The sequence below is a fragment of the Mugil cephalus genome, chromosome 12 (genome assembly GCF_022458985.1).
Source record: "Mugil cephalus isolate CIBA_MC_2020 chromosome 12, CIBA_Mcephalus_1.1, whole genome shotgun sequence".
NCBI lineage: Eukaryota > Metazoa > Chordata > Actinopteri > Mugiliformes > Mugilidae > Mugil > Mugil cephalus.
The window spans coordinates 14,762,446-14,777,236 of NC_061781.1; the positions used below are offsets into that span (position 1 = coordinate 14,762,446).

At 40.2% G+C, this 14,791-nt stretch overlaps 1 long non-coding RNA gene across 1 annotated transcript in view; it reads right to left on the reverse strand.

The window, feature by feature from the left end:
* Positions 1-14,583, reverse strand: part of LOC125017853 — a 38,101-nt gene extending 23,518 nt beyond the window's left edge. The window contains exons 1-2 of the long non-coding RNA XR_007113894.1: positions 14,390-14,583; positions 14,199-14,281 (exon numbers count right to left, since the gene is read on the reverse strand). This is a non-coding gene — a long non-coding RNA (uncharacterized LOC125017853). The remainder of the gene's footprint in view (positions 1-14,198; positions 14,282-14,389) is intronic.
* Between the last annotated feature and the right edge of the window lie 208 nt (positions 14,584-14,791).

A 14,791-nucleotide genomic window follows, 5' to 3' on the forward strand; every position in this document is an offset into this window, starting at 1 on the left:
ACGAGCTATTAGGACATAGCAAGTGATGAAACACCGAAAAGCAAAGCCAAAACTAGCATCTTATGAGTTCCCACTCACAAAATACAAATTTATTTCACAACAGTTACCCTCAAGCTCGATAAGACGGCCATTTATCACAGCACCAGCCATGAATCAAGTCACGTTGTAAAATCAATCATTGATTCACCTTATTCCCTTGTTTTTCCATCTGAGCCACATAATGATCATTAAACTGACCACAGCATGTCCAAAAAATGGATTTATAATACTCTGAGCTCAGCCTGAATCATCACAAGAGTGGTATCCTGAGGAAAAGGTGACACAGACATAGCGTGCAAAAAAAAAGGGACATTAATTTGGTGCCAGTAACACTTCCTCTTGCAACTTTAAGCGGGGCACACTTGCGCTGTAGATTTAAAAACCACAGGACCAAGACCTCTTGGCTAGAGTCCATCTCTACGCTTTGTGCACGTGCTCCCAGCCTAGATGAGCATGCTTTAATGGGGCTGCTTAGCCCCATCATGACCCAATGAGCGCCGGCTGTGGAGTGGATGTGCTCGGCGCATGTGTGTGTGTGTGCGCGCTCCCAGCAGGGAGACGGTGCCTTATGAAGGTCGCAACTGCAGTAGTCTGGGGCTCTCTAAGTGAACCCTGGAGAGGATAACAAGCCACATCTAACACTCTCCCCCTTTGTGCTCTCACAGCCACTGATTCACCTGAGAATAGTACAAGCTAAAACACAGTTAGCGCGACGTAAAGAAAGAATTCTCTCTCTGGATGGCACGTAAAAATAGTTGTGCGTGAAAACTGCATTTTCAATTACTGCGCGGCATTATTACCTCGGCCGGGGTCTGAGACGTACCCGTCCTCGACCAAGATGAGAAATGTGGCGTTTTGCAAAGCAATTCTTGTGGAGCCTGTATACAAAAATGGAAAAATGACGAATACTATTTGTCTCGAGAGAATTTCGGTTCAACCACAGTGTGTGACAGTATTGCCCTGTGTTATGGCCACCTAATGGACAATGTAGCATTAATTCAGCTTCAGATGAACAGTCAGGACAGCAGAATCAAAAATGAGGAGGGGGGCCCTAGGTGTATGAATTATGCATATTACATTACCATAACACTACAATGCACTGTGCGACAAAACAATGCAGTGAAAATTGGCCTTCGACTGCGATATTGAACAATTTCCTACATGGTTCTTGCCTACCTTAGAACTGAAATTGCATTAAGCTTCCTCAATAACAGCGGAGCCCATATGAGATTTGTATGTTCACATCTAGTCCAGTGAACAAAATACTATGTAAACAAGTCAGGGATAATTGAAACGAAAGTCTCCTGACTGCTTTCCCTGGGCCCTATCATTCAGGTAGATGGGAATTTGGTTAAATGGCAGGAGAGAAATTACTTTTTTCATTGATTTTCCTTTAGACATCAAAGGCAGATAAATGAAATGGAGCAATTTACTTCATCAGGCTCTGAAATGGTATTCAAGCAAAACATGTCAGAAACTATTATTTGCAATCATGTTGCTCTTATTAATCCTGAGGAAAAATGGTTAAATGGAAACACACAAAGGGATTTACCGGGGCTACAACGTATTTTCAGTTTGTATTAGGCCGTAAACGGTGGAGGGAAACGCATGCAAGTCACACGGAGTAAATGAGGTGGAGAATTAAAGTGTAACTTTTAAACAAAGTTCTTATACAAATAACGCCTTGAGAATTAGTTTGTGAGATCTTTATAAATAAAATGATTCCTCTATTCTACTGGCATCAGAATGAGATAGGAGGTTTAGGCAGATTATCATTCAATGGTTAGGATTATAAAGCGCATTAGCATCCTTCGTAACGCCATTTAAATTCCAGCGTAGCCCCCAAAACAAAAGAGGCCATTTTTGATTTCATGTCCGATAATATAAAGCGGAGACTAAACGAGACAGCCCTTAGCTGTTGCACACTCTTGCCGTGTGCTGTGTAAAACAGTATGTGGTATTGGTAACTGCTTCTGTTCAAGCCTTGTAATCATTACCTGGCAACTTATTGCCTCTGTGGCTTCTAAAGCTCTTGTCTCAAGCCCAGAAAACAGGGAGTTATAGCTGATCTTTTATTAAAACTTTAGGAGAGCGTCCCTCTCTGGAGGGGGCGGAGGAGGAGTGGGACAAATTAGTGTTGACAGTAGACACTTAAAGCAGGAAAATCACAGGCCCACTGGGAGGCAGGAGCCACATGGGGCTCCCCGCCTGTGTAAAGAACACTCCAGATTTCACTTGAGATGCAGTCGCCTTTTAACAGGGCAGGGGGAATGTCAACAGACCCTCTTGAATGAACCAATAAAGCCACTAAAAGGAGAGGATTAACCAGCTGATATCAGGGACAGGGGTTTGTTTTTGAATGCGACTCCCCCTCTCTGGAACGTGGCCTCGAACACACTGGGCGGAACATTTCCTTTTCTAAGCACGCCGCCGCGCCGCCACCACCGTGTAGTTAATTGTGCTAATACTCCATTTTGGTCACACCAGATTTAACCATGTAATTCTTCTGACGTTACCACCACTTGATTGGACGGAGCGTAAAAAGATACATTTGTATTCATTTGTATCCGACGCAAACCGAGCCGTTTCCTCCTGACCTAAGCCTCTAATGAAAAAAAGGACCAGTTTCAGATCAACTCTTTTGTATAGTAGCCGCGCCATTGTTGCTTTTAGTGGCCATTTATCAGAGTACACTGCTGCTGCTTCTGCTGCTGCTGGTAAGTGAGGCTACACAACATGAAACGGTAATTACAAGGCATCAGGGGCTTTCAATCTCCTCTTAATTTCCCAACAGCTGTGATGAAAAACTCCAAGTCCAATTAATGTGTCAAAACATGACCCAACAATGTCGTGACCTTCTCACAACCCCATAAACATCACATAAAAGACACAGCTTAAAATGGATCTATTTGAACTATAATGACAGCGTTTCATTTCTATAAACCACTAAACAGACTAAATTGCTAAGGTTTTTAACTTCATTTAATAACTGCAGATCACTGAGACAGTTTAGTAGAAAAGGTGTTGGGTTTGTGACAAATATGGACAAGTGTAAGGTTATTATACTATTCATAACAAGGCTAACAAGGCAATCCAATTTTTAATTTCACCAAATTAAAACATTTACAATTTAAAATTTTAATTCTGGTTATTGATTATCGTTTCTCTTTACAATAAATCCTCATACAGTAAATTATTAGCTGTTATTTTACTAGCTGTTAATATCTTTTACACTGTCATTTGTCATGCACTAAAAACCTGTATCCACATGATCCTGCATGTCAGAAATAAAGAAGTTGCTTCTTCTTCTTAAACCAATTCACTACTTTAATTTATTTCACGGTACTGTACACACTAAGAAAGCAAAGATTCGTCATTTGTGTCTCAGTGTATGCCTCACACTGTACGCTCCTTTTTAGTATTGGTTGGATATGCACATATCCTGATGCACCTTTAATAAACACGTGGATTTTTTTCCCGTACTATCAGTATGAACCGTTTGATTCAACAGATTCAGTTTTAAAAAAAAAGACTCATTTCAGAACAAGGGCGCCAGATAATGTGCGCTGAACAAGCGTTACAAAGGTTGACCATAAAATGCACGCTGAGGCAAAACCTGCAATCCGAGCTACAGAAGCAATAACTGTATGTACGGGATAGTTGAAAAGCTGCAACAATACCATTAGTATTTCTGAGCATCCACTGAAAACTCTCGTTCCCATGTCAAGCAAAGTAAGGCAAGATGAATTTAGGCATTTGCAATGTGCAACTGATTTATTACTGAGAAGGTGAGGGTAACACATTGAGGGATTTCCCTTTAATCAGATCTCTTAGGAGCCCATGTAGTGGACCAATACCCCGATGAGTTGCTTTTTAAAAAGCCAGGAATATTAGATTGGCTGCACGCTGCCATGGTTTTAGCCTCAATCAAAGGGAATTGGGGAGGATTTTGTTAAATCTAAGAGCCTTTTACATTTCTGAAAAGTTCATTTCTGTTCATCTATTAACTCTGAATAAAAACCTACCATCATTTATGCATTTGTCCATTTACAAATCCTCAAGCTCGTGAGCTGTAGATCTGAGCCCAAATTTTGAGCTTACGGATGACCAATCACAGAGGTGTGTGCCTCGGAGCTGAACCGCAAATGGATCCTTCACAGCATTGTAAATCAGGACCTCAAAGAGTATTATTTAGCCTCAAGCAAAGAGTGCTTGTTTATCAGATGGTGCCTGAGTCTAGGATAAAAACCTCCCCATAAATCTGGGTACTTTTTATGTGCTCATACAGATTGGCTGGCTTGTTCTGAGTTTAAGGCTCTCAAGAATGCAGAGGTAAGAATAGCATTAAAGTCAAAGAGCAAACACTGTATTTGGAGGCTGGTTGTAATGGATGCGGTTTACGAGAGGTTCAAACACGTTCTAATTGGTCTTAACATAGTTTTAATGACACCTGTGTCCAAGTGTAGCCGTGGCTGTAGCCATGCGATGCCACACAAACCATAAACCAGAAAATCAGTGACAAATCTTAACACTTAAAGGGTGAATTCAAGGTGAGGCGTTGGTCTGGCGAAAGGCTCTGAATTCATGATTTAGTGCGCGCAGTCAATACACGGGTTCAATAAGCACTGTCAATTTTTCACACGAAGTGTCAGTAGGTGCTACGCGACATCCGACAACGTGCTAGATGTAAGTTATCAGGACTGCGGCGCTCCAGCGGGTAATTTTCTGAGCATTTTATTTTCTTGTCTGATATATTGCCGCTCGGATATGGCATTGCTAAACCCCAGATGATAAATCAAACGTGCAGTGGCTGCCTCTGATAACTCAATAAGCACCTGGACTCCTCCTAACATGTCACACCTGCACTTCTACGTATACCAGCCTCATCCTCGGGGCCTCACAGGGGGGCTCGGTACACCTGCCTAGTGCATTTCAGCAGCCGAGCAGCTGGGAGGGAAGCATCATGCATGCTTAATTAGGAAGATCTGGAACCATGGGAGGAAGGTGGTAATATTTAATGCACAGTATATACTCTTACCGTTCATTCACAGTAAGTGGCAAATTAAAAAAAAAGTGATTATTAGGAAAATTGCTCCTTCAGTGTTTCAAACTAAGAACGTGAATCATTTTTTTTGTGTGTTCTTTACTACATTCACACTGCAGAGTGTTAAACAGATTTAATTTAATGAGCATATTTAACCACAGGGTACCAAGGGGAGAGTTTGTTGATCAATTTTATTGTATACTTTCTATGCAATCAATTTAGTGTCTGCTTAGGAGCCATTACCTGCTGTAATAAATAGGGGTTTGCTTAAGAAATAATAATAATATGCTGATTCTGAAAACCAAGGAGCATTTATTAAATTGCACGGAGAAATGTTCAATGTCACATATGGACCGCACACAGGAAGCCCGTTCGATGGATAGATTGTGCACTTTTGGAGTGTCAACAAGTATTAAAGCCAAGCATTGACTCCAGCTAGAAAAGTTTAAGTATTGTTTATTGTCAAATAAGCTCTTTGTGAAGCGCTCCTTCCAATGATTTCTTTGTTTTAATTCGCAGCCGTGTTTCTGCCTCTCCTGAGCCGAGCACACGGTTGAAAAAATCGTGTAACCGAAGGATACTCAGTCTACCCAGACTCTGGTTTGAAGGCAGGAAGACATCTGAATTCAAAGAGACCGGTGTTTCCTTGAGCTCAGATACGACGCCTTGTAGAAAAACAACTTGCTATGGTTGTGTTATGGCCCAGAGGTTGTGGTGTCTTAGAAGCCATTTCAGACAGGAGGTTAAATTTCCCATGAATTTTTAGCATTTTACAAGGGCAATCCTTTAGTGTGAGAGTATTGCTTCTAAGGTGTGACTCTTATCAACACCGCACAAGCCATGTTGTTATCACAGCCTTACAAGTCGCACGCCCGAATCTGACGCAAGGCGCAGCGTTGCTACGGAGGCTTTAAGGGAGTGAGAGGAGGAGAAGCAGTATGATAACTCAGAACGTCCAGCTGTAATTATGGTATTCATGAAAAGATGAAATTGAGTGCAGACTAAATCTGTAGCTGCAGGCAAAATCAACAGCGTGGCATTACTCCGTGACCCCTGCCTATCTTGAGGATACGGGAGACATACCAAAACTTTACAGGCTTTTTTTCCATCAGCGAAAGAGTGAGGGAATGAAGTGCATCGATTGCTTGTGATTATTAACTAGACTGAGATAAGCCCTCTCCTTATTATGCAGATTACTGAGGCTCCCCGCTCCAGCATATTGTACAGATGCAAGGGAGCAGCTGCTCTTACAGATGGTGGGTACACGGATCTATCATTATGCCTCCATTGTCTCCACTTCAATTGTTTAGGGGACAACAGAACTGCATCAAAGAGGAATCCGACTGCAGTGAATTAAGAAAGAGAAACGAAAACCATCAACTAAATTTATACACCGGAGGCCGTTTAATGGAGAGGAGCGTAAAGCTGAAGCTATTTCACATATACAACCGCGGAGTCACCCAGTCATGTATACTGTGCCCAAATCTGTTGGATGCAGCACTGTGCACCAAACATATGTTGTTTTTTATTAACAAACTCATATTAATTCAGCACTCGGATATTAATTCAAATGAGAAAAAAAAAAGAAAAAAACGCTTTTGGCCTGCAATAAACGAATAAGTGAACATATTAACATTCAAATTTGTATTTAATTCCTAACACGCAGACAATCAATAACAGAATAATTAATTAGAATTGAAGTAATTAGATTTAAATACAGCGAATAATCTCAAAACCGAAGTGAGGAAAGAATATGCAGACAACATCATTTTTTGCCCTTAAGGGGAACCTCTGGTCGTCCATTTGACTCACCACACCTCCCGCTGTGCGCCCCGCTCGGATCAGGACACAGGTAGCTCTCCTCATCTAACATGACATTACACTAGAGGGAATTACATGCTCAGATTATAACAGAGAAGGTCACACTGAGTTGTAAGTCGTGACAGCAGTCTCACACTATTTCGCAGATAGTGAGGGGAAAGTATTACCTTAAGAATTAATGCGGTGACATTAAACTGAGGACGATACAAGCTTCCAACTCCTGTCACAGAGGACGGTAATTTAAGGTTGGGTGGAAATATCTATTGGATATATAGAAAGTATTTATAGCTTGTAGTGGCCAAAAATTTATTTTTGTCTTACACTTTGGGTGAAAACTGTGGTCAGCATAATACACAGTGAGCTCACCCTGGATCTCAAACACACATAGGTGCATACTAATGAGATAAAATAAGAATTACAAAAGGGAAAACTAAAAGTAATAGTAAGCTAGTCACTGGATTTTTGAGAAGGTAAATTGAGTAACTAGCGTCTTACAGTTGCATTAAATAGTCTGCATCCTTCATTTCCCAGATTCAAAATATGTTCTAGAGATATTAATGATGTCTCCAAATTAAAGCATGCTATTGTACTGTATTGTTGACATTGCAGTCTGAAAAATAAGGCTCATAAAAATGTCCAGTCCTTGTTAGGTTAGCGCCTTCCTTCATACCAGTGTTGGTATGGAAAATTAAGAATAAACAAGCGGACTTACAAGGGAACTCAATAATGTCCATAAGGTACGTGGATTTCATTTTTATTTTATGTCACTGCATATTAAGGATGATTCTTGGATCTTTTTTTGTCTCCGGGTGCATATATTCTGGATAACAGCAGCCATTGATTACCACGAGAGTGCTTCAGCCACAAATGCCCACCAGCATCCATATATTAATATGCAGTAATTCCCCTAAGGTGGGGAGAACTAACATTATTTGCTCCAAATAGAAAATCAATTCCTGAGCAGAACATGTTGTGTTTTCAATAACACAAAGAGGCTGCTGCCTTCAGATGATCTCGATATGAATTAATGAAATCTGTCTCGCTTCACACTATTTATTCAGTATTAAAGTAGAATTCATGGCATATATTCAACTTGCTAACAATTCGGTTCCTCTATATGTGATTTACATGCAGGTAAAGACACACAAAGGGCACAGGAAAATAAGTCGACGTATCCCAGCAGGTCAGAAAGCTACATTTTGATATTAATTCCTAGACTTGTGTCTGGTATATTCAAATAAATAACAGTTTTCCTTTCTTCAGTCATGTGTCATGGCTGGATAGACTGAGCTCCTGTCAACGCACAAAGCTCCCCTCACAAGTCCTCACATTGCCTCGTCTGTTGTTAGGACCTGGTCCACATGGGGCCAAATTTGATTGGAAACCCCAAGGGGAGGAGTTCCACCAGTCACAGGGGCATTGTTAGCGCCTCCAAAATGGCCAGAGAAGAATGACTGATTATGCAACCACAGCCAGGGTTACTAATAGGAATTCTATTTGAATTTCTAACATAACAGATGTTTGCTGGGCACCTCCATGGAGTGCGCATACACAGTTATGCTAATTCGCCAGTGTTTCCCTTCAAGTTAGCTCAGAGTCATTAGAGCACACAGCTAGCTTGGATCCCTCTGTCAAACTAATAATTGGCCATTATTGATATTAATTAACATTTTTGCTCTCTATGTCCTTTTTGACCCACTATCTGATAGTAAATCCAGTTACTGAGTCCTATTAGGGCAATAAAATCCACGGGACTCTATAGTATTTGCGAGTCATTTATCAGAAGGCAAAGGCAAAGCCAATTAGGAATGGGTGCAGACAGTTGTCTTCATTCTCCACTGACTACTTCTTGATCTCCATTATAAATTGCTAATAGAGCAGATACTGGTTAGCAAAAGGGGGGGAGGAGTGGCGCGTTACCATTGCTCACTCCCACCAGTGATGACAGGTGAATAGCGCCGGTAACAGTATTTTTTTGCTTGATGAGACTCCTCTATCCTTGCTCTTTATTCTGAGGGGCATTATGGTGCACCTTTCCCTCTATTCCTGGTCCATCGTGTTAATTGGCCTAAAACTAGAACGATCCTTAAACCGTGGACGGTTTTGGTGCATCTGCTATTACAATGCAACGAGCTTGAGAAACGCCATACAACATAGGTTTATGGGCTCAGATCAAGAAATCCTAATAGGTGTATATTGACTGGCTTCTTTTCCACAAAACTCCAAAGGGACCGGTGGTTGCAAGAAAATATATCAAAAAGGCTATCAACAACGGTTGGGTCTTCTGTGTAAAATCAATAGTGAGCCATAGATGGCTCGAGTTTTCACAGTTCTCTCTCGTCATTTAAAAAGACTGTAGACTATATGATGCCCGGGAGGACCCACGAGATTTCTGTAACGTAACAAACACACAATATGTTTGAAAAGACACAGATTAGTAATGAACTAATCTGGTATGCCTTTGGTGAAAAAACCGTAGGCTTTTGTCTTGAACAGGTTACCGCTGCTCCGACCTGACATTTTGGCAATTAATGGTGGAGTTTTCTAAAACAAAGGGGCTCAGTGTGAAAGGATCATGAGTTGTTGTCGAAGCAGGTAGCGAACATAACCTATGTGAATTACAACTTATGTTCCCGGTCCCTGAATCCAGATGCTGCTGTAGCATCCCAGGTTTATGACAAGAGGTATTGCGGTCCCTTAAATGAGCAGTATTTAATAGCCTGGATTCAAGTGTAAAGGCTCTCTCCCCTGTGCATTACTCCGAGAACCTAATTACAAGTTTCATCATCAATCATGAGCATTATTTATTCAGTGAAATGAATTTCTAATTAATAACTGATGAGCATTATGGCCTCAAAGACTGTAAAGCAATTAATTATGGTTGGCAATGGGGAATATCCCTGTAAAGGACTATCTGGTGCACAGTCACCGCACAGCAGAGCCAACAGGCTAATGTCCACAAAGAAGTTGCGCTGGATGGTTGTTGTTACTATCCTTTATTGAGATAATTACTTTCATGAATGTCGTCTGGTGAATAGAGAAACTATAAAAGTATTGCCAAATACTGCTTTAAACTGTCAACTTTCTCTCCTCAGATGTTTGGGTTGTTTCCTTTTAAGCCTGCAACAAGGAGTAGTGTGTTCTTTTTATTTTAAGTGCGATACTGTACATGTTTGGCATTACAATACTATCAGACAGCTAGAAACCCAACTTAATATTTACTTTGTCAACTATATCTACACATATATATATACACACGCATATATATGCAGTATGTATGACAGATTTAATATTTAAAGTTAAATACTATATTATTGTCACTGCTGTTCATTAACAAGAGCTTCACAAATTCATCTCTATTATCTCATTTTTACGTTACACAATAAGTCAAACAATATTGTTTGTTACTGATTTATTTCACATTTTTAATTAAGCAGCACGCAATGTTTTTGCGTTGTTTAGTATTTTTCAAGTCAAAAAAACAAGTCTGGGGTTTGTATTCTGATATACGACATGCCATATAATCATAATATGTGGTAGTTGTTTGATGCCTGCTCAAAATGTAAATTGCAGGTGTGTCGTCTTCTCAGTCACTGCAGAATGACGTTTTCCACACTAACAAAATGTAAAAGGCACTATATCGCTGTGTTAAAACACAACAGAAGAAGATAACAGTAAGAAACACTGGTGTAAAGAGAGACATAATTACGTAAAAGCTCATCTGTACAAATACTGCAGGTCGTGAGAAGAGATTCAAACGTCAGCACTGATTCTACTGGCCTGACCTCTTCCAGAGGGGGGGGTGCGGGGTTAGAGAATGGGTCGCCTAAAGCCAAATGCTTTCAGTTTAGAGAGAAGACATAATTATAAAACATTTAAATTAATTCAGCTATAGCACAAGTGTATGTTTCTTATACTGAGGAACATAGGAAATAAACTCTGAGTGCTGTCATTTGAACAATATTGAGAACTCTTCTGTTGATATGGTTAATGATTATCATTATATTTCTCACTGCTAAAAATCCCATAAACAAAACTTCTGACATTTTCTCCTTCACTGCAGTTTTGTCTAATTTATACAGCGTGTTACATCTTTCACATTACTGTAATTGCGCTGTCTTGAACTAATTCTTTTCAAGGCTCATTTCAGCTATTGTATCTTTGCAATAACAACGGGTCAGACATAGATTGTCGAAAAAATGAAAGTAGATTATTGTACATCTTGTTCCAGACGTGGCAACGAAATAGACACATTATGAAAGAGACACAAAGGAGTCAAAACGATGATAAAGAACCATGAGAGGCTGTAATTCTGTCATTTAGAAAATGGAAATCAACGAAGCAGCTCTTTAATTTGTCTGTTGTTTCAATTCAGCACAAATTTTTGCACAAGTTTTAGTTTTTTTTCCCCCCCATCTCCCACGCAACTCTATCGGCACGAAACAGAGATGGATTAAGTCATGCATGGCTGTTTGAGCCATCCAGAGTAAATGTAATAAATGTACATGACTATAATGCTGAATTGCGGCAGTGTCTTAATGTGTACTGTTGTTTCCGTGTGGGCTGGAAGACATTAAAAGATTTTGTACATATATTAATTGAGTTTAAGGTGAGTACATGACACTTATGTTATGCGCCTTGTGACAAGTTAATAGCACAGCTATATCTGATATAGACATGTGTCCATTGGTTTGTATTTAGACGAGATTTTGGCTGCACCTCCGTGTGCACGTGGGTTTATTCAAACCTTTTCTCCTCTCCTCTATAGAACAGCAATGCACAAAAAAACTGGACTGACAACACGTCCTTTGGGATTTGTTTGCATTGTGTCATATGCCTTTTCTTCAGGGTCGCAGGTCGTAGGAGTCGGTGCCACAATGTACTAGTCAGACCCTTTGGATTTAATTGGCTAAAATGTATTACTTTAATTGTCAGATATCTCTCCACATTTTGTCGAGCTGTGAGGAGCATCTTCATTTCTGCATTAAGCGTTACACTGTAGAACTGTATAGACTACAAATACTACATGTAACATGATATTTTTAAACGTTTAAAATACAAAATAATTATGTCACGTAGTAACAGTAGTTTCTTTAGTAGTTTTTCCTCCACATCTTCTCTAAATGTCTTCCCTACCAAAATAAAAGCAAAATAGCCCCAAAATAATAACTTTAAAAAACAACAACAACAACAACATCTATACATTCTTCTCTAGGTACTTCATGGGAACAGCACATTGGGAGGAATAAACATAATATTTGTCACATACTAATACTCGCACCCATATAGCCGTCGCCACACACAATGGAGTGGATGGATCAGTGCAAACACATGACTGTGAAACCTGAGACGACACACAACTGCTGCAACACTGGCACTGTCATGTTGCAGTCCCTACTTCTACATTCATGTGATGTCAGAATACAGTAATCAGAAAATGTATTCTAACTGAAACATGAGAATCAAACATGTTGAAACACATCAAATCACCCAGGTTTGGAAAACAGCCACCTGACTTGAGAGATGAGAGCATACAAGGAGTATGTGAAAGCACCATGAGCCTCTCTATCACCATGTGTCCACGGTTTGTAATGTTAAAATACAACTTATTCAATGCTGAACAATGTCTGTCAGATGCTACTGTTCATTTAGACATTCAATACACAAAACACACTGTAAAATATGCTTTGTCTTTTAACATAATTTTGTGTATTTAAACATTGGAGTCGTTGCCTCGCTTGTGTTGCCATACAGCTGCACTGAATTAAGATAATTATTTAAAAATGAACCAAAATTCACCATAATTAATCCTGTTGTTGTTGGTCTTATTTGGTAAATGGAAAAAAAAACACATACACACAACACTACAGCGGGGGTGTGATGTTGACTCGCAGAACATCTGTGAAACAAAACACATAAAAGCCACTGCTACAAGTTGAACACTCATAATTCGTTGGTCCGTCTTCAGCTTTGATTACAGCCCACATTCACTGTGGCATTGTTTCGACAAGCTTCTGCATTGTCACAAGATTTATTTCCATCCAGCGCTGCATTAATTTTTCACCAAGATCTTGTATTGATGATGGGAGAGTCTGACCACTGCACAAAGCCTTCTCCAGCACATCCAAAAGATTCTCAATGGGGTTAAGGTCTGAACTCTGTGGAGGTCAATCCATGCTTCCTGAACCACTCTTTCAAAATTTGAGCCCAATGAATCCTGATATTGTCATCTTGGAACATGTCCGTGTCATCAGAGAAGGAAGAAAAAAATCCACTGATGGACTAACCTGGTCATTTAGCATAATCAGACGGTTAGCTGGCGTCATTCTTTGGGCATAATGTTGCTGAACCTCGACCTGACCAACTGCAGCAACCTCAGGTCATATCACTGCCCCCACAGGCTTGTAGACTTGCATAATGGTGCATCTTCTTACTCTAATGCCCCATCACTCTGGAAATTGGTAAATCTGGACACATCAGACCACATGACCTTCTTCCATTGCTCCAGAGTCCAATCTTTATGCTCCCTAGCAAACTGAAGCCTTTTTTTCCTGGTTAGCCTCATTGATTAGTGCTTTTCTTAAGGCTACACAGCTGTTCCGTCCCAATCTCCTGAGTTCCCTTCGCATTGTACGTGTGGAAATGTTCTTACTTTCACTATTAATCATAGCTGTTCTTTTTCTTTGATGTGATTTCATCAAACGTTTAAGTGACTGACGATCACGATCAATTAGGATTTTTTTCTGAACATTTTTTTTCCTCAAAGAGGATGGTTCCCGCCCATCCTTCCAGTTTTTAATAATGCGCTGGACAGTTCATAACACAACATTTGTAGTTTCTGCTCTCCTTTGATGTTTTCTCTACTTGATGCATGGTTCTCAAACCTGCTAACACCTTTTCCACAACCACAACGTGTGTCTTTCGACATGGTTGTTTAAGAAATGAGAAGCTACTCATTGCAAATACCAAGCATGTTTGATATTGATATTCACGTTTCATAAGTAGCTGCATAGTGTGGCCTGGTTATTCTTTTTTAAATGAACCCCATTCAGACACTTGCAAAACAGAGAACATTCAGATTCATTTCTGATACTGTAACACAAACACATCATACAAGTAGGATTAAACAAGTCTAAGAGCGTGATTGTGAACTCGTGGTGAACAGAAACTGTGACTTCACTGTAACGAATGAGAGACTGTACGTCCTCTAATATTAGCCCAACCAAACTTATGTAAAGGTAGAATAATCTCACAATAATAACTCTGGTGCACTGTCAGATATCTATGTACTTACTTTAGCCTCAGACCTGGAAGTGAAATGCTGGCCTTAGAAGTGAAATTAATACCCTGGCATCGTGTTGTAGTGGCCCACTGCTCCTAAAATATAAACGAGGCAAATGTTAAGGAACATTCCCTCAAGTTAAGTTCAACATGAGTGAACTACATTTAAGTTGTTGGCGTGTGGACAAAAGGACTGGAGCATACCAGCTGTCATTGGGTAGGGCAGCTAGCTTGACGTCAGCATTGTTAACGCTAACACACCGTAAAGACGTTATAAAACGGTGCTGCTTTCTTCTGGTTTCTCTTTCCTTCTTCTCCCACGCCGTCCACTTAGCTGTCCCCTTTAAAAACACTGACGAATCGGCCGTGTTATGTTATCTGCATTAAACACCCGCTGGCTAGCTTCTTAAAAGCAATTAATTGCAAATAGCTAACGTCCGAAAACCGTACAAGCAATCGGCTCAGAAGGTCGCGCTCTGATTGGTTGTAGCGTGCACCTGGCTGAAATCGAGCGTTCCTATTGGCTAGGAGCTAATATCCAACATTAACATACACTGATTAGGCATAACATTATGACCACCTTCCTAATGTTGCGTACTAGGTCTC